Source organism: Callospermophilus lateralis, chromosome 3 (genome assembly GCF_048772815.1).
Source record: "Callospermophilus lateralis isolate mCalLat2 chromosome 3, mCalLat2.hap1, whole genome shotgun sequence".
Taxonomy (NCBI): Eukaryota; Metazoa; Chordata; class Mammalia; order Rodentia; family Sciuridae; genus Callospermophilus; species Callospermophilus lateralis.
This window is the reverse complement of record NC_135307.1, coordinates 141492996-141505085: the sequence shown is the minus strand read 5'-3', so window position 1 is coordinate 141505085 and position 12090 is coordinate 141492996.

Sequence of the window (12090 nt, the reverse complement as noted above, 5' to 3'; positions counted from 1 at the left end):
AAATATCAGAGTTTTCCTGGTAGCTGCAGATCCTTTTCATAATATAAGAAAAGCATGGGAGCATGCTTTATGTTATTTTGGGTTTTGGAGATTTTTCTCTTTTGAGAAATTCTGATTGATATTGAGTTAAATATTATATATACCTTGATCTCTACCCAAATGTCCTGAAAGCACAGACATTTTACTGTGAAGTTCCAAAGAGTCTGGGTACATTTGCCTGTTTCTCTTCATGTCCTGTTTAATGTGAACCTACTATGTGTCATATACCTGGGCACAACTATGTGCAGCTATCCCTATAGTATTTCCATCTTATCAGGTGAAACTTATATTTTAAAAGCTAATAATGAAATTAATAATTGATTGTCCTTGTAATAAGAAGGAGATGTAATGGCTATGTTCTGATGGAATGCCCAGAGAATCAAGACCCCAGATGGTGGTTGGGAAGAGAGGTTTGCTGACAAGGAATTTCTGAAATGAGATTTGGAGTTCCAGTAGGAACTGAGCACTGACATTTAGCACTCTGACTGTTAATTCCTATTAACGGTCAGAGTGAGTACTATGCTAGGTAGAAGTATATACAAGAAACCTGTTACTGAGCTGCCACAGGGCCCCTTCTCATCTTAGGTTCTCCTTGTAACTCTTCAATTCCATTGCAATGTTTCTCCAGATTTTGCTCCGTGGCTCCTCATTAGGCTCTGGCTCATCTTTAGGAAGACTCCTGGGCAGGAATTATGATACAGAAAAGATACAGTTCAAACCAGGCTAATTCCATGGGGAAAGAGATTAGGGCATAAAGAGGTAGAAGATCTTGTAAGATCAGACAATATTCAAAGAAAAGGATGAAAGAGAAGTTGAAAGAGAGGTGGCAGACTGTAGAGGCAGAAGAAAATATTTATACTTTTCTAAAGATGTTTCCAAATTTTTGAGAGATTGAGAGAGAGATTGAGAGAGAGAGAGAGGGGGGGGGACACAGAGAGAGAGAGGCATCTTAAGGACATGACAGCAGGAAAACAATGTAGAGAAGAAGGGAGAAAGCCTACGTTTACTTTCTATGTGAAGGTGCCCCCTTCCTTCCCTCCCCCCTCATTCCCACCTGGCTCAATTTCACAAGCTCTCACACCTCCTCTTATGAGATAATTTCCCCCCTGCAGCCTTTGTTCTGCAAAGTCAACATGGCTTATGAAAATCAAGTTGTATTCTGTATATTTAATACATCATCTCTAAGGATAATCATTCTGGAATCTGAACTTGTTTCTGTTATCTAGCTCCGCTTGACAATGATTTATGAACCAGAAAACCAGACAGCTTCATTTTCATAAAGCAAACGGAACCTTCTGGACCAGGAGGAGCTGTGAAACTTGTTTTGACTAGTAAACTGAAACAAACATGACATAAAAGTCAATACGACTGCACCGCTGGGCTCTCGTTTTACAAAACAACTTTTCCCCCACTCCAGCAGGATGACAGTTGAAATGTTGCATTCTCCAATAGCAATTTTTATCTTCACTAATTACCAGCCTGGTGTGATGATGAAGGACCCTGGAAAATGGAAATAAGCACATGACAATCATCTCCTAAAAATGTCAGTTGCATCTAGGAAGCAGGAGCTTAACAAAATGTTTTAGAGGAAATATTTTATAGTTTCTATTAAAAAATCCCTGAATGTCTTAAAGAGATGGCAACATTATTTTCTGGGCATAATTTATCTTTAGAAAATGTTGCTCAGGCCCAGCATGGTGACACACCACTGTAATCCCTGAAGCTCAGAAGGCCAAGGCAGGAGGATTGCAAGTTCAAAGACAGCCTCAGCAAGTTAGCAAGACCCTAAGCAGCCTACAGAGATAAAGATAAAAAATAAAAATAAAAAGGGCTGGGGATGTGGCTCAGTGAATAAGTGTCTCTGGTTCGATCTCTAGTCCCAAAAAGAAAAAAATAAAACAGTTACTTAGAATGAAAATTTGCAAAATAATTTAATAGCGCATATGAACTATGCTAAACATCATGGAAACAGTCTTTTGAATATGTGAGATATATATGTAATATGCACATATATATATATGTATATATATCTCACATATTCATAACTATAGTAATAAGTCTTTTGCTCAATCATACTGTGGTGGGAGAGGGCAATATATTAGAGGAGGTACGAAGACAAACCACATTTCAGACCTGAGGACAGTCTGTTACTTAGGGCGTGCCTCTTTGTTCAAATTCCCTTTCCCCACTGCAAGTAGGGGTTACGTGATGGTGATTGGAGCTTTAGGTTCCTTGGGAGAGGAAATTATGAGATATCATGATAGATTATGCTTTGTGTGACTTTCATTGTTCTTGATGGGTGGTTCAGTTCAGCAAACACCATGGGGTGCCTGCGACTTTCTTCTATTTCCTTTTGGAAAATAGGGCAAAGATAAAAACTATTCAAGTGGTATTGACTATTCTAAAATACAAAAATGAGAAGATTTATCTAAATCTCCTAAAATTATACAGCAGTAGTGACCTTACAGCTCCATGAACACACCTGGGAGAAATGGGATAGTAGTCTTTTAAGTGTCTGATTCGCTCTATGAAAATTGTCTTAAAAGGAGACCGGAACATAAAGCAATGAGCATTTTAATGGACTGCATTTGTCTAACTCCAATGTCTGAATAATTGATTTAAAATCATCATCTTCACACATACTCTGAACTATTAAGTGTGTTTGGAAAGTATTACATAGAACACATGAAGATCTCATATAATTTTCATCTTTATTGCAGAACCTCTGTCTAGCTTTGATTTAATTCTCATGTGCTACAGTAATACATTTTTATTTATGAAATAAAATGCAAAATTTAGAGGGCTGCCCATTCTTTGACACTAAATACTAACTGGTCATTTTCAATCTGTTTTAAGTAACAACAAGACAAAGACACAAAGGTGTCTCTTTGGAATTATCTCCACCTTTTCTCAGCTGTTGTTTATCTGTTGTAACATTTTTATGAATTTTGAAATTTACTACTAAAGAGATGCATAAATTGTACATGTGTTCCTCAAATAATTAGTTTTTAAAAACATCCTTGGACTTACCTTGCAAGGTTAAGAAATATTACATTATCAGTACCTTAAGGAATCTCTTTCCACACTATCACTTCCCATTTCTCAGCCCACTACTCATGGTACCACTGTCCTGAATTTTGTGTTAATCATTTTCTTCCTTATCTGCTTTACTTTTCTTTTCACATGGATCTTTTCATCAGTAAGGGATTTGCATTTGCTAGTTTTCTAAATTTTATGTAAATGGAACCATCATATATGTACAGATTTCTGTTTGCTCAGCAGTAAGATTCAGTAATGTTCATACACATAGTTGTCCCTTTCTTTTCTCCAAGGCATAGTTTTCTTTAAAGGGATATGTCACGATTTATTTTTCTACTATTCCATTGGTAAACGTGAACATGTGGGTTTTTTTTCCTAGTTGAGACAATTTTGAATATTACTGGGCACGTGTGTAAGAACTTCTGCAGGTACATATCTAGAAGTCAAATTATTGTGTTAGAAGGAGCACATTTGCAATTGATTAGATAATATTAAACTGTTTTCTAAAGTGGTTATATTCAACAGTAGATTGAACTCCTCTTGTTCTGCATCTTCATGAAGTCATTGTCTAAAATAATTCATCTACATGCAATAAATTATCAAGGTGACATATTGATTTTAAAACCAGTTTTCTTGAAGTCTTATAGTAGCACTTAACTAAAAGTCTCTTAGTTAAAATTGACTCAATATTCTGTGTTTTCTGTGAAGCAGTTAAAAAAATAGGGTCAAGATGCTTGGCCAGAATTTTGTCTCAAAAGATCTCAGTCATTGAAAATGCACTGTAGTCACTGGAACCTCCAAGGTGAAGTGGGAGGTAAATTAGAACATAAAACAGAAAGAGGACTGAAAAAGAGCCCTCTTTTCTCCTTGCATGCTCAATTGAGCTTAGGGGAAGAGAAATTTGACAGCTTTTGCCTAAGAGGTCTGTCAGGGAAGGGAGACTAGAACAGTAAAGTTTTGATTTGCTGTTTCTTATTATAATGATTCAGCAAGGCCAAGTAGGTGATCTTGAGATGTCTATCTAGCTCTAAAGTGTGTAATATTGTCTCCAAATGTTGTTTTGTATTCTTTTATATGTTGGTTAGTCAGGTGCTGCCACAAAAATAAGCAAAGGAGAGGCTCAGAGTTATGAAATGATTATCCTCCCAGGAGACAGGAGGGATTACCCATGGCAAAAGCCAGCCTCAGCAATGGTGAGGCACTAAGCAACTCAGTGAGACCCTCTCTCTAAATTAAATATAAATATAAATTAAATTAAATAAATAGGGCTGGGGATGTGGCTCATTGATTTAGTTCCCCTGAGTTCAATTCCAACTATCCAAAAAAATAAAAATAAAAGGCAGAGATAGGAATGAGAAGAAGGCATAGGCCAAAGCCCTTCTGTAGGTAAGGCAAGGCAGGACAAAGGGAGTACTTTGAGATTGACCAGCTTGAATCCTTTGCCAGACTCCAAACTGCAGGTGTGGCCCCTCCTTGTCTGTTTCCTGGCTCTGGAATGGCTAAGGCAGAGGAATATTGTCTTGTGGGGTGCAGGGGCCTGACAGAGGAGGTGTGGCTACTGATGGTTAGCTTACATATTAAAGGCATGTTGCTGGCTGGGTCCTTCCTGTCTGTAAGAATTGACAGACCCTTGGAGCTGGAGTCTTTCTCTGGATTAAATGTTGTTTTCTTCTTCTCCTTTTTATTTTTTGAGCACTCACAGACCACATAGGCATATGATCCTTTAAGACAGTTTTTCTCATCCTTGGCATAATTGACTTTTTGAATTATTCTTCTTAATTTTAATTGACAGAACAATTGTACATATTTATAAGTTACAGTGTGATGATTTGATATATGTATACAATGTCTAATGACCAAATCAGAGTAATTAACATTTTCATCCCCTTAAACATAGATTATTTCATTGTATTGGGAATCTTCAAGGTCCTCTCTTCTAATTCTTTATAAAATTGTGTAACAATTTCTTGGAAACTATCATCATGTTACTATGTTATAAGGCACTAGAAATTGTTCTTTCTATAGAACTCTATTGTAGTACCTTTTATCCAACCTCCTTCTATCTTCTCCCTCTCCCTATGCTCTTTAACCTCTATTTGATATAGTTCTACCTTCTATTTCTATGAGATCAACTTTTTAACTTCCACATGTGAATGAGAACATTTGGTATTTGTCTTTCTGCTTTTGGCCAATTTCATTTAATGCAAGGTTCTCCAGTTCTTTCTCTGTTTTCACAGAGAACAAGATTTCATTTTTTTTATCATGGCTAAATAATATTCCATTGTGGGTATACACATCTTCTTGGTCATTCATTGTCAAGCTACCTTGGTTAAATCTATACCTTGGCTATTGGGTAGAGTATTTCTTTGATGTACCAATTTTATTTTCTGTGGATACATACCCAAAAGTGGATCATGTGGTTATTTTATTGTTAGCTTTTTGAGAAACCTCAATATTCCTGTCTATAATGGCAATTCTAATTTATATTCCCAATGACAGTATATAAGTGTTCAATTTTCTTCAAATTCTCGCCAGCATTTGTTATATTTTGTCCTTCTGATAATAAACATTTTAACTGGGATTAGGTAGTATCTCACTATGGTTTGCATTTGCATTTCCCTGATGATTAGTAACCCTGAGTAATTTCAATATATATGTTGACCATTTGTATATCTTCCCAAAAGTTTTATTAAGATGTTAAACATCTTAATATAGAATTTGTGTATGGAAAGATAGATAGAAAGATGATATAGATAGATAGTATCTCTATATGCTAGTGTATGTATTATTATGGTTGGACTTGTGAGGTGTCCCCCAAAAGCTCACATGTGAGACAATGCAAGAAGGTTTAGAGGAGAAATGATTGGGTTGTAAGAGTCTTAACCCAATCAATGAATTTATCCATGATGGGATTATTTGAAGAGGTAGGGTATGGCAGAAAGAGGAAGGAATTGGGGTGTGGCTATGGGGTATATTTTTGTACCTGGAGAGTGGAGTCACTCGCTCTTTCCTTCTTGATCTCCATGATGTGAGCTACTTTCCTCTGCCACACACTCGGCCATGATGTTCAGTCTCACTTTGAGCCCCAAGAAATGGAGTCTGATTTCAATGGACTAAGACCTCTGAAACTGTGAGTCCTCAATTACACTTTCCCCCCTCTACATTTGTTCTGGTCAGAGCCTTTAGTCACAGCAGAGAAAAAGCTGACTAAAACATGCATATATTTTTAATGTAATAAAACATGTAATGCAAATATTAATACAACTATATGAATAAGCTATAGAGCTGTTGAGATGCATGATTATCCAGAAATCTTAGAAGATATTAACTAGTTAGTCTGATATTACATATAAAGAGTTAATCAAAAGATATTTTCTCATGTCAAATCAAATGTTATAAACTTGGTAAATTTATTGGTTTAAATAGGTCTAATTCATAGTGATTTCTAGCAACACAGAGACTAAATGATTTTATGAATTGCCATGTGACTGATGGGGAACAGTCAAGTATCGACAGTTATTAAAAACCTATTCATGTTAACTAGACTGTGGGAACATGAGCACTTCCGCAGGACAATTTCTCAGCACATCAAATTAATGGTTTTCCTTCAAATGAAGTGGCATAAAATAGTCAAAAAAGGTTAGGTTAGGTCCTCCTGTGGTGATCAGACCCCACTGAAATCTACACGATTTAATCATTTCTATTTCAAGAAAAATCAGCCTTAGTTACTACATAATTAATCCATCATAGTCAATTATTGTATTGACTATAAAAATAGACAAAAATATGGATTTGACCCTGCCCTATCCTCTTGTTCAGGTAGGTGGAAAAGTGGTCCCAAATACAAATTTTCACCTAAATTGAACAAATGCAGTAAGAATATAGAATCATTCAGGATATTTTTACACAAACTAAAACAAAACTATTAAATTGGTAAAATTTAAGCTGACAGCTCCACTTTGTGAAATATATCTGGGAATATTTGTGTTACCCAGGAACTCAAAGATCATTGCCAAGAGGGAGACAAAGACTTATAAAGTTCTGTATTCTTCTTGGGTTGTTCTTAACATATTTTTACCCAAATTATATTTTAAATGGCTAATGTTAATAGTATTGTACATTCATCAAAGTATTTTTTTCCAAATATTTTGGATTGCTTGATGATGTCTTTTGGCCAATGCCTACTGCTATTGCCTTGAGATTATCTGCATGAGGCCTGGCTATAAATGTGGAAGTATACACTTAAGATGAAGAAGAAAGGCACAAACTGGATTAATCTGAGACCAAGATGTCATTGCTCTTTCTACCTCATGCTTTAGTGTTTCTTAGCAGGTAACTGTCTGAATGGCTATGGGCCAAGGGAACAGAAATCTCCAAGACAAGGCATGTGGCGAATTCATTTGTTCAATCTTCACACTTATACTTATTGATTACCTACTATGTGTTAGGCCTTGAGCTATTCACAGTTATTTTGGCTGAAAAGAAAACTCTACAGACCTCCTGATTTCCAGTTTGAGAAAGATGGAGTAGCAGTAGCATGTGCCTCCAGTAATAGTTGAATACATATTTGGGGCAGTGCATATTAATAACATGATATTAATATTGGTTTCATGAGATTTATATTTTGATTTGAACTCTAGCATTTAAGTAAGAGTTGCATTTGACTCTAACCTTTTAAGGTATGAAACTATTTGAGACTTTACAGATGATGGTAAAATTCCATGTTTGTGTGTGTGTGTGCATGTGAGCCTTAGTTTTTGTATAGATATAGTACTCTTGTTGAAAATAACTGAAATTTTATGATCAAAGTCATATTTGAGAATACTTACAATGTTCTTAAGATCTATATCCTGTTTAAAAATGAGCTACAAATAACACTTATATTTTTATTACATTCACAAAGCAATAAATGTTTATTTTTGAAATTTAAAACACTTATAAAACTCTTGAACCATTGAGACAACTCAGAGGATTTTTGTCTCTGAGTTTACATTAGCAATGTAGATAGGCATTCCTAAGTCAATATGCTCATCACTGAAGCAAGGAAAAGTCTAGCAGGATTTACCCAAAATAAATTGGGTCTTTTTTAAATGCACCATGAACCACAGAATAGATTATAATTTATGCTAGTTTACAAAATGGGAGACATGTCTGTGCTGAAATTTCAAAGGCTTCTGATTTAGGCCCTGCCTGCCTGTAATGTTCTTGCAGAATTTTGGTTCTGACCTGGGCTCTTCTCTCTGGCAGGTGTATTCCCCAGATCTTGGGCAAAAAGGGTAGAATGGAAAAACTTCTGGCACCACATAACAGATAACTGAAGTAAGCAGGCAACCAAAGTACCCCCAGGAAGACATTCATTATGTGCTTTCAATATCCTCTAAAAGGGTTGCCCACCCCTAACTACATATTTATACATATTTACTTGATAATCAATAAAGGAAAATGGCTGCATTATTTTGATTAAAATATCAACTGTATATATTAGTATAAAATCACATTTAAGAAGCCAGAAAAGGGGAGCTAGCCATTCATGTTACCCTCCAGCCTATGATATATGATATTTTCAGGCTGCTAGGAGAGCAGACACATTAAGAAAATAGTGCTAATGATATTAAAGTACTTTACAAGGCTTGTTACTAAGAGCTGACAAACCTGTCAAGTGTATAATGTAGGAGGCTATCGTAACGTTCTCAGAAAACCATACCTCTACCCCATTTCACTGCAATCTCCTAATAATGGAGCTGCTATAAATTCTAGCCAGCAATGGGACAGAGCCATGGCTTCTCACCCCAATGTGAGGACATGATAAATATAAAAGAAAATGGCTGTCAGTTTTGGCGCCCGAACCTTATTACAAAGTCTTAATCTTACTGGCCTCAGCACCTTTTATCACCGCCTTGTTATGAGCTGATGGCTTTTTTATTTGCTGGGAGATGGAGGATGTGTCATTTGATGTCCTTTTATGTAGCCACTGCTCTGTCCTCTCATGAAAAAAAAAAAACATTTTATATGTTTATTACAGTAACCGATTAAATGCAAGACTCATGCTGTTGGCTCAGGTACCATGGGCTTAGGATTTAAAAGAGTCTGGATTTAAATACATCATTATGAGTATTTATGTGAATGGGACTCAAATAGGAAATTAATTTTTCTCAGCACTGGAGCTAGAGCATTTGCAACATTCATGATTGTTTATTCTTGCTATTATTGTTATTGGTACTGGTCATTCGTGGTTCCAAGGTCAGCAGGAAATCCCAGCTCTGGCTCTTCTTTCTTTAGACATTTTGCTTGGAGGAAGGAGACCTTGTAAACACAGTCTGATGCAAACCCGGCTCAGGTTCAATCAGCTTGATCCTTAAGATGAGATAAATTGCAATTATCTAAATATTAGTCTGAAAATCTCACAGCTCACTTTCCATCTTCTTCATTTATGGCAAATGAGAGTCTGAACTTCACTTGAAACACTGACCCTGCCAGAACCTTTATCCACGGGAACTGCTGCAATGTGGCAGCATCAGGTACTTAACGGAACCTGACATTGATGGGCTGGTTTCAAGCTGTGGCCAGAGACTCCATCACTAGATCTTATCTTCAATTTGTGTCCATAAAATGCGATGGCCCTGAGTGTCGATGCAGAGACCTGTATCCTGTCTATTGTGCCTGTCAACTGAGAATCAAGACTCCAGAGCAGGGAAATCACCAATATCATTCAGGGAGTGGATTTGCTTAGGAGTCTGCTTGCCTAGGAGCCAGAAGTTGCTCAGCACAGGATTCTCTTTACCCAAGGCTTTTGCATGACAAAGTCAAAGGCCAAGGGGACCCAAGGATTTATTTTTCTATATGTTGTAGGAGATTGCCAGGTTGTTTGTTCCACTCTTGGCACTGTGCATTACCTATCTCTGAGGAAATGTGTAGGTGAAGATGGCAGGATTGATTTAAACATAAAAGTGTATTTATACAACCAAGACTCCCCCTTACTTTAAATGAATCCTACCCAATCACAGGCTTGACTATATTTTTGACATAACAAATTACTAATTTTATTAAGGGGACAAAATTAGCTAGTAGTTTTGGCATCGTAGGGGCACAGGGAACATTTCCTCATTATTTGTTATATCACAATAATGCTCCTGTATTTCACAGGATCTTTTTTTTGGGGGGGGGGAGGGGGGAGACTCTAGTTCCAGACTACAAGAAGACATGGAAATATGTTATTTTCCTTGAAAATGAAAGAATTTCAGTGCTTTCCTTTCCTGAATGCACCTGATATTGAGGAGTTAAAATTCTCTTTGGAAATTTTTTTTTAAGTGTCCTGACTTTTTGCTTGTAATTCTCTCTTCAAGTAGTATTTGTGCTTAAAATGCAGCTTTGGCATGAGAAAAGACCAAAATGGCCCCTCCTGTGATTGTTCTTATAGTAAGCCATTCTTGATTTGCCACTTTGAGAAAAAAGTTGATGAAAAACCTAATACATAGGAAAAGGCAAATTGCATGTCTAGAAATTTAATTAAGAAGGAAATAACCCTTTTTGTACAAAGGTTGGAAGTCCCCTTTATAGTCCTTCTCATACTCCTCCTTTCTCCAAGTATAAAAAACACCAGTGAAATCTACATATGCGTGCTAATGGGAAGAGGCATTCAGGTACAAGTAACCCAGAGGTGCTTGCCCCAACTCATGATGTCTCTTCACCCTGACTTGCATTGTACATTCCTCAACTTTCTTGGGAATAAATGATGACTACAGTATCCACACAAGCAATGAAAGCATTCCCTGAAGGCTGAATCACATGCTACATCTTACAAAGCTTTTGAATGCATAATATTTTCATGTCAATCTCACCATCATCCTCCTACTATAGCTACAGTAAACATGCATATAGTCTTTTATCAGATAAGAGTATGGATGCAGGGGTTTCCAGATAACATACAAGACACCAGTAAAATCTGAATTTCAAATAAACACCGAGTACCATTTTTTAGTACATGTATTTTTTAACTATTTTATGGAATTTTTTAATACTAAAAATTGTTTATCTGCTACACATATTTAACTGGATGTTTTAGAGTTTTATTTACTAAAGCTGGTACAATAACTGATGCTCAAAGAAGTATCTGCAGTTCATGATACAACTAAATGGTAGAACTGCTACTAGACATTATGAGAATAGTCAACTATAAGATTTTTATAGAATCTCATTTAATGTCAACAGCATAAGGTAATTCTCCCTAGGTGAGGAGACTGATGTACCCAGGAGCATGTAATTTATGCAAGGTCACATAGCTGGTGAGTGAGATGGTTTGGGTGCAGTTTCATATGCATGCTGTCTACCACATTTGTGATCTGGATGTCTGGCTCATCCTTAAAGAGTTCCATTTGGATCACATGTTTCAGCCAACTGCTTTGGAGTTATGAACTCAACCTTTGCAGACCACCACAAACACACTGTAGGAACAGTCTCCATAGTTGCCCAGCATACACTGGAGTGTCAGCTTCTCTTTTCAGAACTGTTTATATGAGATTTTGCTGTTAAGCACATCTTTGGCAAACTGCTGTTGCCCTTTAATGAGAAAGCCAACATTATCAGGTTGCGTCTGACATTCATCAAATGAGAACTAAGGTGCAAATCATGGGCTTCTTCAAGTATTCAGTGAGGTTCTTTGGGAGAATGAGCTGTGGCAAGGCTTATTCTGAAGCAGAATTGTAGATCCCCAAAGGGCCTCTCTGAAACATATTTAGATGTAAAAATCAAACAAATAAAACAATCCCCACCAGAATTATAGACATAAATATGTTGGAAATGAAATTACTATTTAACATATTATCCTCAAAATGTAGGGAAAAAATGAGAGAGGAAATGAACGGTAGAAGGGGAAAAAATGGTTTATGCATCTGTTCAACATCTGTTTGCAAAGGTAGACATAGACCTTTGATTTCTTTCCCCTCTAATGTTTAAATTCTCTTCTTTACAAATTGCTGGGAATTTGTAAGGTATTCTATCTTTTGATGCCCACAC